The sequence below is a fragment of the Zophobas morio genome, unplaced genomic scaffold (genome assembly GCF_036711695.1).
Source record: "Zophobas morio isolate AGI-343-1 ecotype UQ-CSIRO unplaced genomic scaffold, CSIRO_AGI_Zmor_V1 ptg000012l, whole genome shotgun sequence".
Classification (NCBI taxonomy): domain Eukaryota; kingdom Metazoa; phylum Arthropoda; class Insecta; order Coleoptera; family Tenebrionidae; genus Zophobas; species Zophobas morio.
This window is the reverse complement of record NW_026972117.1, coordinates 10597340-10611782: the sequence shown is the minus strand read 5'-3', so window position 1 is coordinate 10611782 and position 14443 is coordinate 10597340. Positions and strand designations below refer to the sequence as shown.

Below are 14443 nucleotides of genomic sequence, written 5' to 3'. Positions count from 1 at the left end.
CGTTCTGGAGTTATGTCCCTTTAAATTTGAAAAAAAAATGTTTGGCTCACTTTGACCTGAGTTCAAACCGACACTAGAACAGACTGCTGTTTCTAGTTCGACAAAATGTAGTACTGCCTGTTCTAGGTCAGGTCAAATGAGGTGAAAGTGTGCCACAACCGGCCTTACTTAATTAGTACCATCTTATATATTCATCTGTCCATACTGAACAGATTGAGTATCCGGCTTGAAAATTTGCTGGTAGTACTAGAACACTTCGAGAAATTCAATTGTCTAAACTGAATTACGAATTCTTGAACCCTTCTGCAGTTTAGAACCTTTAAATTAGAAAAAAGAAGGCTTTTGTCATTCGGAAACGGTACCGTCCTATACAGTCGTCTCTTAACACTACGCGGATCGAATGTCTGGTTTGAAAATTTTCTGGTAGTACTACAAAGTTTTGAAAAATTAAACATTCTAAACCGCAATGCAAATTCTTAAAGCATTCTGGATTAATGTCCCTTTAATTTTGGAAAAAAATATTGTTGTTGATTAGGAAATGGTACCATACTATATATTGGACTATCGCATCTGGAAATTTGCTCGTAGGGCTAGAAGGCTTCAAAGAATCGTTCTGGACTTATATCCCTTTATATTTGAAAAAAAAAGTTGTTTAACTATTCGACCTAAAAACGGTTGCTCTTTCTAGGTCAGGATCAACAGAATGAACAGAAACCTTATGGACTATTATCTTTCTATATAATTATTCATTTGTCTATACTGAACGGATCGATCATCCGGCTCCAAAATTTGCTGGTACCACTAGAAAAGCTCTCTTTGTAAACCATTTGTCGGACGTTCTGTTCTATCTGCGTTCTCTCCCATACTTTCCTTTATTTCCGTTTTACTTTTCAGTACTTTTCCTTCCTTATTCTTGACCTAATATACTTCTGTCCCTTTTTTTCGTCTAAGTTCTTTCAACATCGTGAATAGCTTCTTACTATTTCCTTCCCCTTCTTTTTCCAGCTCTTCTCTCTTCGCTTTGGTTACCACTTTCCTTACATTTTTCCTTTGTGTTTGGTAAATCTTAGTCTTCTTTCGCTCTTTTGCCTCCTTTACGATTATCTTTTCAAAATTTCTCTACAAACTCTTAACTTCTTTCTTCCAAGCTTTCTATAACTTTTTTCTGAGCCTTTCGTCTCATCTAAAGAGTGATTTCTAGGGCAAATGCCTATTTTTGATGATGAATACCCTTTTTTGCATTTTTCCGACTTATTTTCCTTTTTTTCTGCCTATTTTACTTGATTTTTTGTCCATTTTGTTCTAAAATCTGAATTTTCTATACCCCTAAGCACATATTTCTTGCGAAGGTCACACTTAATATTTCCGGTACTATAAAGTACTTGCTAAGATAAGCCTGATTTTGGCAAATCATATACCCTCTGAGAAAGTAAAAGGCGGGTGAGTGGGGCTAGTACTTTTAAGATAAGACTGATTTTGGCAAACGATATATCTTTTAAGAAAACAGAGGGTGGGTGGGCGGGGCTTGTACTTCGTAAGATACGACTGATTTTGGTAAGCGATATACCTTTTCAGAAAACAGAGGGTGGGTGGGCGGGGCTTGTACTGAGATGAAAATTTAATTACATTTTGTAAAGTGGTCCAATTTATGCTTAAAAATATTCAAAATGGCTCCGCCCACCCACCCGGTTTTTTTTTCTGATTAGTCATTTTCTTGGACAAAAAGGGGATTTTACACTGATAAACTTCGGAATATAGACGAAACGGTAAAACTAACACCACCCACCTACGCTTTAGAGTTTCATTGGTTTTTATGATTACATGAAGACTAAATTTTACTGTCAAGTGGCGAATCGATGCTTAAAAAATTCTACAGACTTTATTACTGTGTATTGGTATTTAAAACACAAAAATGCAACACGCGAATATTTTTTTGCGACCAAATAATCACTAAATTTTTTAAGGATATGATTTTTTGAACTAATTTTCGTGGTTTTGGAGATTTTTTTTTGATTTGTAAATTTAGTGTAATCTTCACAGTTCTTAACGATACTTACAGGTTTCCAGATTTCTTCCAAGTTTTATGCATTCCAAATCGCTAATTCGATTTTTACATCTTTTTAAATTTGTATAATTTTGCCAAGGTTACCACGTTTGCGTACATTGTTCTATATTTTTAGAAATTTAATGGATTTCTACAGGTGTTTCTACTTTTAACAAAACATATTTATCACAGATTAAGTCTGCAGTAACAGACATAGTAAGAATTGCACTTGTAGTGATAAGCAGCATTTGAGAAATTTGACAAATTACTTGATCATCGTTTTTATCATAATATTTATATTTAGGTCAGCGAGTACACGGTAGCTCCAACATAGTATTTACAATCTTACACGCATTAACACTGCTAACATATTATTTCAACTTGATAAAAATCTAGCGTACGTTTCAAAGCCAACTCGTAGCCAAAATCTTTTCGACTTGTTGTTCCACCGAAAAATGTTAATTACAAAATCCACTTGTCAAATTCCGGGCTTCCTTCACGCTTTCGCGTGTTTTTCGCCTTCTCCGTGCCAACAAATTCGAACTAGTCCTGGCCGTACAAAAAACAAAAAAAACTGGCGATCCGAAATGGAACGACACCATAATTCATAAGAAGTGACGTGCAAGGACAACTGCGACGCGTCGAGGAATCCTCAGATTCCTTGAATGAAATCCGGAATTCATTACGGATGACTTCTAGTTTATCCTATTCATTTTCCTCTGGCATATTTTTAAAACCAGTAAAAGTGTTCCGGCATGCAGGATCGGAAAACATCCAAATGGACTGGTTTAAAAACGGCTGGCGCCAGCCAAGGTCAGGTTCACAAGTGCGTTTTTGACCAATAAATTCGCAATTAGCTGATTTGTTTTAAATTAAGTTAAATATTTAAGTTGGCGAATTTTGATTCATGATCTCGCCGAAAGAAAGATGATTTGTTTACAAGGATGTAATTCTTCAGAGCTGTCCGAACTTTGGCCATTAGGAACGTGGCCGGCGTCACCGGCACTCCAAGAAGTGAGCTTTTAAATAGCTCGTCCATAAACATCTATTAAAATCATAGTTGTTCTATAATTAATTTTACGGTTTCGGCCCGAATCGTCACGGATTAGCAGAAACAAGTCCGCGACGATTTTTATATACAGTAAAATTCAAGAGCCAAATGGGTTCTCAGCACCTATATCTTTATTACCCAGACAACGTCGATATCTTCACGACGGCCATCTTGGATTTTGCCCAGCGCGAAAACTACGCAGTTATTTTTACTTACCGGGAAGAATTTTTTACTTTGATGACAGCCACGATCGATGTGCAGGATCGGTTTCGCTTAATTATTGTTATTACCACCGCAGGAATATTCTTTTGTTTGCTTATTCAAAGTTATCCGATAAAGGAGTCATGTAGGTGTAGACTTAGGAAGCGCCTTCAGAATAGAATTTCTTAGTCCAGTAAACAATTGAGATCGACTGTGTTTGCATCTATTGTAGGAGCTTTTGGTGAGTTTAATAATAACACTGACAGCGGTTACCAGATTTGATTCCGACACCGTCTGATTTATCTACTTTCAATTAAATTCGTTCTTGAAATACGACTGCTGTACCCACACGAAAATGCCAACTGCAGATACAAAGTTTTAATATTTCCCTGTTTAACATATGGAGTAATTCAGCCGCAAACACTTAATTCAATAAAACTGTTCTACCACACAATAGAAGGTCGTGCTGTTTATTTTTGTACTACGTAAACAGTTGGGATATCTCTTTTATGGCCATTATTATTAACTGATGGTTATTTATAGTGACCGGTTATTTCTGGAAGCGCTTTTTGATTTTTTCGCACGTTTTTAACATTAGCGCACTTCGTCGTTGTACAGTTATGTGCTTTTTTGATGTCCTTCCTCCTCACCGAAATAAAGTTTTCGTTCTAATTTTATCTGGAAGGAGTATGCAGCTGCTACTCCGATGCACTGATTATGCACGATCATTTACAGTGTGTCAGATGTCTTAATTAAGTCAGACAAAATGATGACAAATATTTTGAAAAATCTCGTCATGTCAAAAAATTTTGAACATTGGTTTGTAAAAATTGACAACAATTTCGCATTTTAAGTGAAGTGCACAGATTTTTTAGTCAGTGATACCTATGTTTTACTTCTCAAGTGATGACCAGGTCAGGTCAGGTCCGATCAGATCAGACCAGGTGACGTCAGGTTAGATCAGGTCAGGTCAAGTCAGGTCACATATTTAAATTAATCTTTATCATGCCCTACATTTCCTATTTCTAGTGAGCCAACAACAAATTTAAACCATAAATTCAGTGTTTTAGTGCTTTGAAATTCCTATTCAAAATAATTAAAGCAATAAATACTTTAAGAATGTGTAGGATTTTACGAAATAATTTTCACGAGCCTTTTTTTTTTGCTCCATTTACGAAGTAAATCGAGTCCAAAAATGTCAAAATAATTTGTGGATAGCTAGTGTTTTCAATGCCATGAACCATCAGATTTTTTCAGTTGAGTTTCATCTGTGCCTTTTAAAAGCTTATTTGTTGTGATCGTGTAAATGATGAACCGTTAAAATAAGATACTCCTGCACTAGTGGTTTATGAATCCGTGTTGAGTTTTTTTCCTAGACATCCAGATTTACAAAAATTTAAATTTTGTAACATTTTGTAATTTAACTTTGAAAATAAAAGTTAATTCAATTTAAATTAAATCTTCGATTTTAATTTCGCATTTTTTGTTTTCACAAATTTTATAGGAGTATATAATTTCTGTATATTTTAAATTTTCGATTTCTAGTCTCTAGATTTTTAATTTTACTTCTTTTTTCTTTCAACAATATGATACTTAAAAACATGGTTCACATGGTAGTTTCTTATAGAGAAACAAGAATTTTGCAATTAAGCGCCGCCTCTCGGGTCACGACGAATAAAAACAGTTGAGAAAGGGGCGGGTGGGCGGGGTTTGTATTATGTTTTCTTACCATTGTAAACATGTTTTCAGTTTTTTGTTGTGACGGGAAGACTATGTATATTAAGAGAAAAATACAAAATACAAACCCCGCCCACCCACCCTATCTTAAGTGTAACGATTTTTCGGTGGTCATCGTGAGCCAAGTTGGGCGGAGCTTAATTGCAAAATCTTTGTCTCTATTAAAAATTGTCAAGTGAAACATCTTTTGATATTGTTGACATATTAGGTGAGAGAGAGTCTCCTTTTTCTCAAAATGATCTTTTTTGAACAATACGATAACACTTAAGACATGTTTTGGTGAAAAATTAATCACAACTGAGATGAGGGTGGGTGGGGCGTTCTATTTGCTTTTTTCCAAATATATACAGGATTCTTTCAACACCATATTTTAAAACATGTTTTAGACGATAAGTTCTTGTAGAGAAACAAGGATCTTGTAATTAAACTCCGCCTCCGGGCGTCACTGAGATGACGGTGGGAAGGCGAACACTAAATTTTGCCTTTTTTCTAAACATGTGTAATGATCTTTTCACGCCAAGATATTTAAAATGTTTAAAATGATAGATTTTTGTTTTAGGAAACATCTATTTTACAAGTAAGCTCCTCCCTTCGGTCTGACAACCAATGAAAAATTCATCACATTTGAAATTGGGTGGGTGGGCGGGGCTTAATTTTGTTTTTTTTTTCTTGAAATATAATAGTTTTCTTCCAACAACATTATATTTGAAAACATGGTTTACATGGTAGTTTCTTGTAGAAAAACAAGGATTTTGCAATTAAGCTCCGCCTCTCGACTCCTAATGAATAAAAACAGTTGTCACAATTGAGGAAGGGCGGGTGGGCGGGGTTTGAATTATGCGTTATTTTTTTTAATATGTGTAAATAATTTTCTTTTCACAACAATAAATTTAAAGCATATTTAAAAGGGTAAATTTGTAGAGAAAAATGGGGGGAAAATGTATTATTTTAAACATGTCAGTTTTTTGTTATGAAGGGAAGACTATGTATATTAAGAAAAAAAATGCAAAATACAAACCCCGACCACCCACCCTATCTTATGTGTAACGATTTTTCTTTGTTCATCGTGAGCCAAGGTAGGCGGAGCTTAACTGCAAAATCTTTGTTTCTCTACAAAAAATTAATTAATATATATAGTCATTTTATTTTTTTCCTTTAAATTTGACTGTATACATTTTTAATCATTTTTGCTAGTGACACTTTACCAATAAATAAATGAGTATTATCTACTTAAAGGTCTGGGCAAAATTGATATTAAAAATTTACATTAAACTACGAAATTTACATACAAATACAAATTCAACTAACAGGAAGAAATTTAATCAAAGAATTTTGGAAACTGTTGATTGCAGATTCTAGAAGTCATTAGCTCTTAACTATTTAATATTTCCAATTACTTATGTCGTGATTGTTAAAATCAAAGAACTTTTTACGTCCCAAGCGTAAGGTCCATCCGAGGAATGCCTACTTTCATGTTTTTCCGACGTTTCATGACCCCAAGAGTACGAAAAAGTAGGTACCTCGTTTTCGTCTGTCTGTCGGTTTGTCGTCTGTCTTTCGTCTGTGTCAATTTTCTATTATATTCTCAGAAATTACTGGACCGGTTTTTGTCAAATTTTATATGTACCTTAGAAAGATCATGTCAATGATGAACCGTTAAAATACGATATTCATGCACTGGTGGTTTATGAATCCGTGTTGAGTTTTTACCCTAACCATCCAGATTTAACAAAGTCAAAATTTTGTAGCATTTTGCAATTTAACTTTGAAAATAAAAGTTAATGCAATTTAAATTAACTTTTCAATTTTAATTTCTCAAATTTTTTGTTTTAAGAAATAATATCTTCAATTTTCGTTTATTTTTTGTTTTGCAATTTTCAATTTTTAAAAATTTTAAATTTTCATTTTTTTCCAATTTCTAACGTTGTTTCGTTTCTCAAATTTTAATTTTTGTTTTTAAATTTTTCATTTCTTCAATTTTCCGATTTTGCCATTTTTCGATTTTTAAAAGTATCAGATATTTTAATTTTTCAGTTTTTCGATATTTCAGTGTTAAAATTTTTAGGTCTTTATAATTATTCAATTTCTCGGTGTTCCGACTTTTCAATTTTTCGATTAATCAATTTGTCGATTTTCGTTTCAATTTTTCATGGGGTATTGTGCATATTTTTGAATGTTTCAAAGGACGATTCCGGAAAAACCATTGGAGTTATCGAAGAAATGAAAGCGGATATGGCTTCTGCGGCCCGAAATCTAGAAGAAAATGTATTAAGTGAAATTTCGAAAATTTTGTTGAAAATTGGTCGAAAATTGGGCGGATTTTGCATTTTTTTATATATTTCAAAGGATGATTCTGGAAGAACCATTGGAGTTATCGAAGACATAAAAGCGGATATGACTTCTGGGGCCTGAAATTTACAAGAAAATGCATTTTGTGAAATTTCGATAATTTTGTTGAAAATTGGTCGAAAATTGGGGTATTTTGCATCTTTTTGAATGTTTCAAAGGACAATTCTGGAAAAACCATTGGAGATACCGAAGACATAAAAGCGGATATGACTTCTGGGGTCCGAAATCTACAAGAAAAAGTATTTTGTGAAATTTCGAAAATTTTGTTAAAAATTGGTCGAAAATTGGGGTATTTTGCATATTTTTGAATGTTTCAAAGGACAATTCTGGAAAAACCATTGGAGTTATCGAAGAAATAAAAGCGAATATGACTTCTGGGGCCCGAAATCTACAAGAAAATGTATTAAGTGAAATTTCGAAAATTTTGTTGAAATTTTATATTTAATTTTGTTTTTTCGATTTGCAATTTTACAATTTTTAAAAATTTTAAATTTTCTTTTTTTTTCCTATTTCTTAACGTTGCAATGTTTTGTTTCTCAAATTTTAATTTTTTGTTTTTCAATTATTCATTTCTTCAGTTTTACGATTTTGCCATTTTTCGATTTTTAAATATGTATCAGATATTTTAATTTTTCAGTTTTTCGATATTTCAGTGTTAAAATTTTTAGGTTTTTCAATTATGATTATTCAGTTTCTCGGTGTTCCGATTTTTCAATTTTCTGATTAATCAATTTGTCGATTTTCGTTTCAATTTTTAATTTTTTTCGATTTTTTTTTCCTCGATTTAATATTTCAGATAATTTGATTTCTCATTGTTTTCAATTTTGCAATTTTTCGTGTCTCAATTTTTAATTTGCAAGTTCTTCAAATTTTCCCTTTTCCACTTGATAAAAAAAAAATTATAAAAGAAACTCTTGCACTGGTGGTTTATGAATCCGTGTTGAGTTTTTACCCTAGACATCCAGATTTAAAAAAATCAAAATATTGTAGTATTTTACAGTTTAACTTTGAAAATAAAAGTTAATTCAATTTAAATTAGATTTTCGAGTTTAATTTCGCATTTTTTTTCAGAAATTTTATTTTTAATTGTTGTATGTTTTTAAATTTTCGATTTGTAATGTTTCAATTTATATCTTTTTTCAATTTCTCAAGATGGTTTTTCGATTTTTCATTTCTTCAATTTTTCGATGTTTCATTGTTGTATCTTTTTTGTTTGATTAAATAATTTTACAGTTTTTCAATTTTTCTATTTTCGAATCTTCAATCTTTCAATTTTTTCGATTTTTATTTTCTCTATTTAATATTTTTCAATTTTTAAATTTTTAGATAATTTAATTTTTCATTGTTTTCAATTTTCCGAGTCTTCGTTTCTCAATTTTTAATTTTCAAGTCTCAAATTTTCTCTTTTCAATATCTCGAATTCTTAAACTTTTCGATGTTTCATTGTTGCAATGTTTGGATTTTTTGCGGTTTTTGAACTATTTTTCAAATTTTCAATTTTCAGAGTCGTTTTAAAATTAGTTTTATCTTAGCAGGTAGTAGCCCCGCCCTCCGGGCCTCTATTTTCCTAGAGGGTATCTCAATTTCCAAAATCACTCTTATTTTAGTAGGTACTAGCCCCGCCCACCCACCCTCTCGTTTCTTAGAGGGTGTCTTTTTTTTTGGGGGACTCCCGAGACCTCCGTACATAACATACTGAAGAGTTAACCCGTCATTTTCCAGACACCCGGTATAATAAAAACCAGTGGTCTAAATAACATTCACCGTAAAATCCACACAAGTGCCGCCAAGTATTTACATTTTCTCAATACATCCTTAACTTCGAAGAAATTCGACTTTTGGAAAAAAAAACATTAGAGACGGCATTTATGTTGATAGAAAAATAGTTAATTAACAACACCCGTTTTATTTCCCAAAAATCATTATGTCTAGCACAAATACGCATTACATTGAAAAACATTTATTCGACAAAATTATATAATGAAATCATCATTTTCTTTGAGGATTTTAAACGAATAAATTTTGAATAACAGTTTACCATGAGATTTAATCAATTAGAAATATAGAACTAACGAATAATAATAATATGAGCTCCGCTTATACTAGTATTGCTGTAAAATTTTGGATATTTTTGCGAAAATTTAGATACCTCGGGGAAAATCTTAAGGCGGATTCATAAACAACAAGTACAGGAGTACGTTATTTTATCAAATTTTAATCCTGCTCAATTACTTACTATGAAAAATTTTGACATGCCATCACATTGTATTTTGATTAGCGTTTCCATGTATACGATATTCCGAAAATACACATGTAAAATTTTACAGACAGCCGGAAACAGGAGACCTATTTTTTCGTACTCTACGGTTCATGAAACGTCGGGAAAACATGAAAGAAGCCAGTCGCCTGAAGAACTCGACTAAATTCTTTCTTAGGCACATTGATAAATTGTTTCCCATTCTTCAAAGCATTTTTTTTTTGAAAAAGTTGAAATACCTAAAAATTTTGTAAAAAAAATTTGTCTCAATGGTGCAGCTTTTTCTGATATTAAATACTTCCTACCCTCTACGGTCTAGAAAATTTCGAAAAATATTAAATCGTTGCAAAATTTATATTTCAGATTTTCAAAAAAAAAATCATTTTTTAATATTTTTAAGTTTCTAAATAAAATGTAAAAGTGACCAGATTTCACTTGACCTGATTATCAGATTTATACAGTACTGGTGGTTGTTCAGATTCCAGGAAAGTGCAAATAAAATTTCGTATTAGTTTACTCACTAACGGTGTGTTTATGCACAACAGTGTCAATACAACAACTCAAATAATAGTTTATCTACGCATTTCCACATTTTCCCAGAATCATACTCATTAATACAACAATCGTGCATTGAAATAAATTCATTTAAACCAATTTTTCAATAATTCCTCCATTTTGCAGATCCGCCTGAAATCGCTATTTGCTTTCGAGAAAAATACTTTTAACAAAATTGATTGTTCACAACACTGTTAATAAAGCATTATCAAAACAATGTATATCTGGATTGCAATTCTGGCGGATGCGCAGGGCTAATCACACAAAACAACTCCCGAAAACACCACAAATGTGTGTCAGCGCTCGAATTAAAAACTAAACCACGTACTTCCTGTGCAGTTTTTTCAAAATAATTGCCGTGACCGCGTCCTAAACATTTCCGCGAATTATTTGTTTCATTATTAACGACAACACAGTGACGCAAGCGACCCGACTTATTTATTTAAAATATTGCATCCCGTTCGAGCGATTTTCGCATTCTTAAGCGATGACAAGAACAACGCAACCACACAAGTGAAAAAGCACTTTGGTGCTTTCAACAGTGGTGATAATAGTGGATGGATTTGGCTCCGGATCAAACCGATGTAAGTCAAGGTCCGAGATAACTGTGGTGTTTGTAATAATTCGCAGTAACGAGCACTCGAAATTTATCAATCATATGGTCCGAATGCAAAGTAGTAAAGTGTTGAAGCAGAGATCGCCCACTTAGGTTCTTCGTTCGAGTGCTGCTCTGGAGCCAACGAGCGCTTTTTAAATTTACGAATCAGCAGGTTCTGGTTCGAGTGAGGTAGTCGTGAGGAGAACAAAGGCGGATTTGGGGGTTTTGGCACGATGATTTTTGATGCCGGGATGAGGGTCGTTTCGATCTCTGCCTGGAAACGAATAAAATTTTTATTTGGGTGGTGGGCCCCTTTGAAAATTCGATGACGTAAGATTCACCTGACATATATGAATAAGTTTAACCAAAAATCACGCTTTTCCTCTCCTAAATTATTATTAATTGTTATATTTCCGCTTTTGTAAAGTAAAATTTTCATTTTTTTTCTTCAGTTTTTCGAGTTGCAAATTTTCGTTTCGGTTTTTTATTTTCTTTATTTTTTTAATTATTCGATGTTTCAATGTTCCGATTTTATACTTTTTTGTGTTTCAACCACAATTTTTTCTGTTTTTCGTTTCTTCAGTTTTTTGATCTATCATTTTTCAATTTTTCAGTTTTTTGTTTCTTCAATTTTTTGATGTTGCAATTTTTCGATTTAAATTTCTCGAGTTTTCGATTTTTTGTTTTCTTTCTCTTACAATTTTTCGATTTCAATTTTTCAATTTTTCTTTTTTTATTCTTCAATTTTACCACATTTCATTTAATTCTTGGATTTTTTAATTTCTCGATTTGCAATGTTTCGGTTTTCAATTTTAGGATTTTTCAGTTTCACGATTTTTCAATTTTTCGTTTCTACAGTTTTTAATTTGCAATTTTTCTAGATTTCATTTTAAAAAGGTAATAATTATAATTTTGAATGTTTCACTTTTTAATATTCTCAATTACTGGATTTTAAAACTTTATCATTTATTCGACTTCTCAATTTGTCTCTTCTTCAAGTTTTCATATCTTCAAATTTTCGATTTGTAATTTTTCGTTTCGGTTTTTATTTGCTTCATTTTTCCAATTTTTCTATGCTTCAATGTTCTGATTTTGTATTTTTTTCATTTTCAATTTCAGTTTTTTAAATTTTTATTTCTTAAAATTTTCAATTTTTCATTTTTTGCTTCAAATGCAATTTTTCGAGTTTTCATTTTTAAATTCTTCAGTTGTTCGATTTTCCAAATTCTGGATGGTTCAATTTTTAGATTTTGCAATTTTTCTATTTGCAATTTTTGGTTTCGGTTTTTTATTTTCTATATTTCTTCAATTATTCGTTTTGACAATGTCCTGATTTTATCTTTTTTTTTTCAATCAGAAAAATTTCAGTTTTTGGATTTTACAATTTTTTCGGATTCCAATTTTTCGATTTTTTAATTTTAGATTTTCTGAATTTTTGTTTTTTCAATTTTCCAATTTTCACTCTCCCGATTTATCAATTTTTAATTTACAATCTTTCTAGTTTTCGTTTTAAATATGTAGTAATAATTAAAAATTTTCACTTTTTCAATGACTGGATTTTTAAAACATTTTCATTAATTCAATTATTCAATTTTTCGTTTTTTAATTTTTCAATGTTTCCTTCTTTCAGTGTTACAGTTTTTCGACTTTACAATTTTGACGATTCTATCATTTTTAGGTTTTCCAATTTTTCGATTCTATTCATTTTTTCTTCTTCCCAAATTTTCGATTTATTCATTTTCTTAGATTTTTAAGTTTCTCAATTTTTTATTTTTCAATGTTCCAATTTTTCGTTTATTTTAATTCTTCAATTTTACGACGAATAACTCTTCGAGTTTTCATTTTAAATGTTCCAGTTTTTAAATTTCGAACTTTTGGATGGATGTTGCAGTTTTTAGATTTTGTAATTTCACAAATTTTCAGTTTTGAATTTTTCAGTTCTTCGATTTTTCAATTTTTCATGTCTTCAGTTTTTCGTTTGGAAGTTTTATTTTCTTTATTTTTTCAATTTTTCGATTTTTCGATGTTCCGATTTCCTAATTTTTCTTTCTTCAAGGTATAGTTTTTCATTTTTGGATTTTTCAAGTTTCAGTTTTTCAACTTTTTTAATTTGTCGTGTTTTCATTTTTTAATTTTTCAGTTTCATGATTTTTCAATTTTTCTTTTCTCGAATTTTGTATTTTTCTAATTTTTCTAAATTTAAATATCTAATAATAATAATTTTTAAAATATTTGACTTCTTCGAATTTATGATTTTAGAGTTTTTCCATTATTCAATTATTACATTTTAAAACTTTTTCATTCATTCGACTTTTCAATTTTTAACTTTTCATTTCTTCAAATTTTCCGGTTGTATAATTTTTTGTTTTTGCAATTCCAATTTTTTGAATTTTTATTTCTTCAGTTTTTCGTTTTGCAATTTTTCACTTTTTCTTTTTTTTTTGTTCCTTCAATTTTATGATGTGCAACTTGAAAATTGTTAAAGTTTCCCATTTTCCAAATTCTGGCTGTTTCAGTTTTTAGATTTTGCAATTTTTCGATTTTTCAGTTTTTCATTTCTTCAATTTTCGATTTGGAATTTTCAATTTAGGTTTTTGTTCTCTTTATTTTTCAGTTTTTCGCTTTTTCAATGCTCTGAGTTTGTAATTTTCCTTTTTTTAATGTGAAATTTTTCTATTTTTGGATTTTTTAATTTTTCAGTTTTCAATTTTTCGATATTTCAAGTTTAGGTCTTTTTAGTTTTTCATTTTTTCACTTTTTTGGTTCTTAAATTTTTGATTTGCATAGTTTTTCCGATATTTTAGTTTTTTGATTTTTCAACTTTTCGAATCAAAAAATGGAAGAATTGCAGAATTGTAAAATTGAAAATTCAATGTACAAACCAAAAATTATAAAATAAAAACTTTCAAAAATCTAAAAATTGGTTATCAAGAACTTGACAAATTGAAAAAACGAAAAATTCAAAAATCTTAGGATTAAAAATTGAAAAAGTGCTAAATCAAAAAAACGAAATATTTATTGTGAAACTGAAATGTTAAAAATTAAAGAAATCGGAAAATCGAATACTGGAAATCCAAAAATTGCAATTTTTCGGTTTTGAGTTTTTCGATATTTCAAGTTTACACTTTTTAGTTTTAATTTATTTAATTTTTTGGTTCTTTAATTTTTAATTTGTGATTTTTCTAATTTTCATTTTAAATGCATTTTCAGTTTTATGATTTTATAATTCAACATTTTTCAATTACTATATTTTAAAAGTTTTTCATTTGGTCAACCTTTCGATTTTTCGATTTTTAAGTTTTCGATTTTTTATTTTTCAGTTTCTCGATATTTAATTTTTGAATTTTCCACTTTTTCGATTTTGCAAATTTCCGTTTTTTCAGTTTTTTGATTTTTCCGATTTTTTAATTTTTCGAATTTTCAATTTTTCGAATCAAAAAACATGGAAAATTGCAAAATTCTAAAGCAGAAAAATCATTGTAATAACGAAAAAGAAAAAATTAAAACTTTGAAAAATCTAAAAATTGGTAATCAAAAACTTGACAAATTGAAGAAACGAAAAATTCAAAAATATAATGTGAAACTGAAATATTGGAAACTAAAGAAATCGGAAAATCGAATAACTAGAAATACAAAAATTGTTAAATTGAA

General features: G+C 30.5%; 2 protein-coding genes across 8 annotated transcripts in view; one reads left to right on the top strand and one right to left on the bottom strand.

Annotated features, from left to right (window-relative positions):
• LOC135127768 (potassium voltage-gated channel protein Shaker) overlaps window positions 1-14443 on the top strand; it is an 843060-nt gene that overhangs the window by 756021 nt on the left and 72596 nt on the right. The gene's annotated exons all lie outside the window — the stretch shown is intronic.
• The window catches only part of LOC135127764 (neutral alpha-glucosidase AB), a 100802-nt gene continuing 96089 nt past the window's right edge, over window positions 9731-14443 (bottom strand). Inside the window, exon 12 of the mRNA XM_064054361.1 lies at window positions 9731-9741. The gene's annotated coding sequence lies outside the window, so the exon portion shown is untranslated. The remainder of the gene's footprint in view (window positions 9742-14443) is intronic.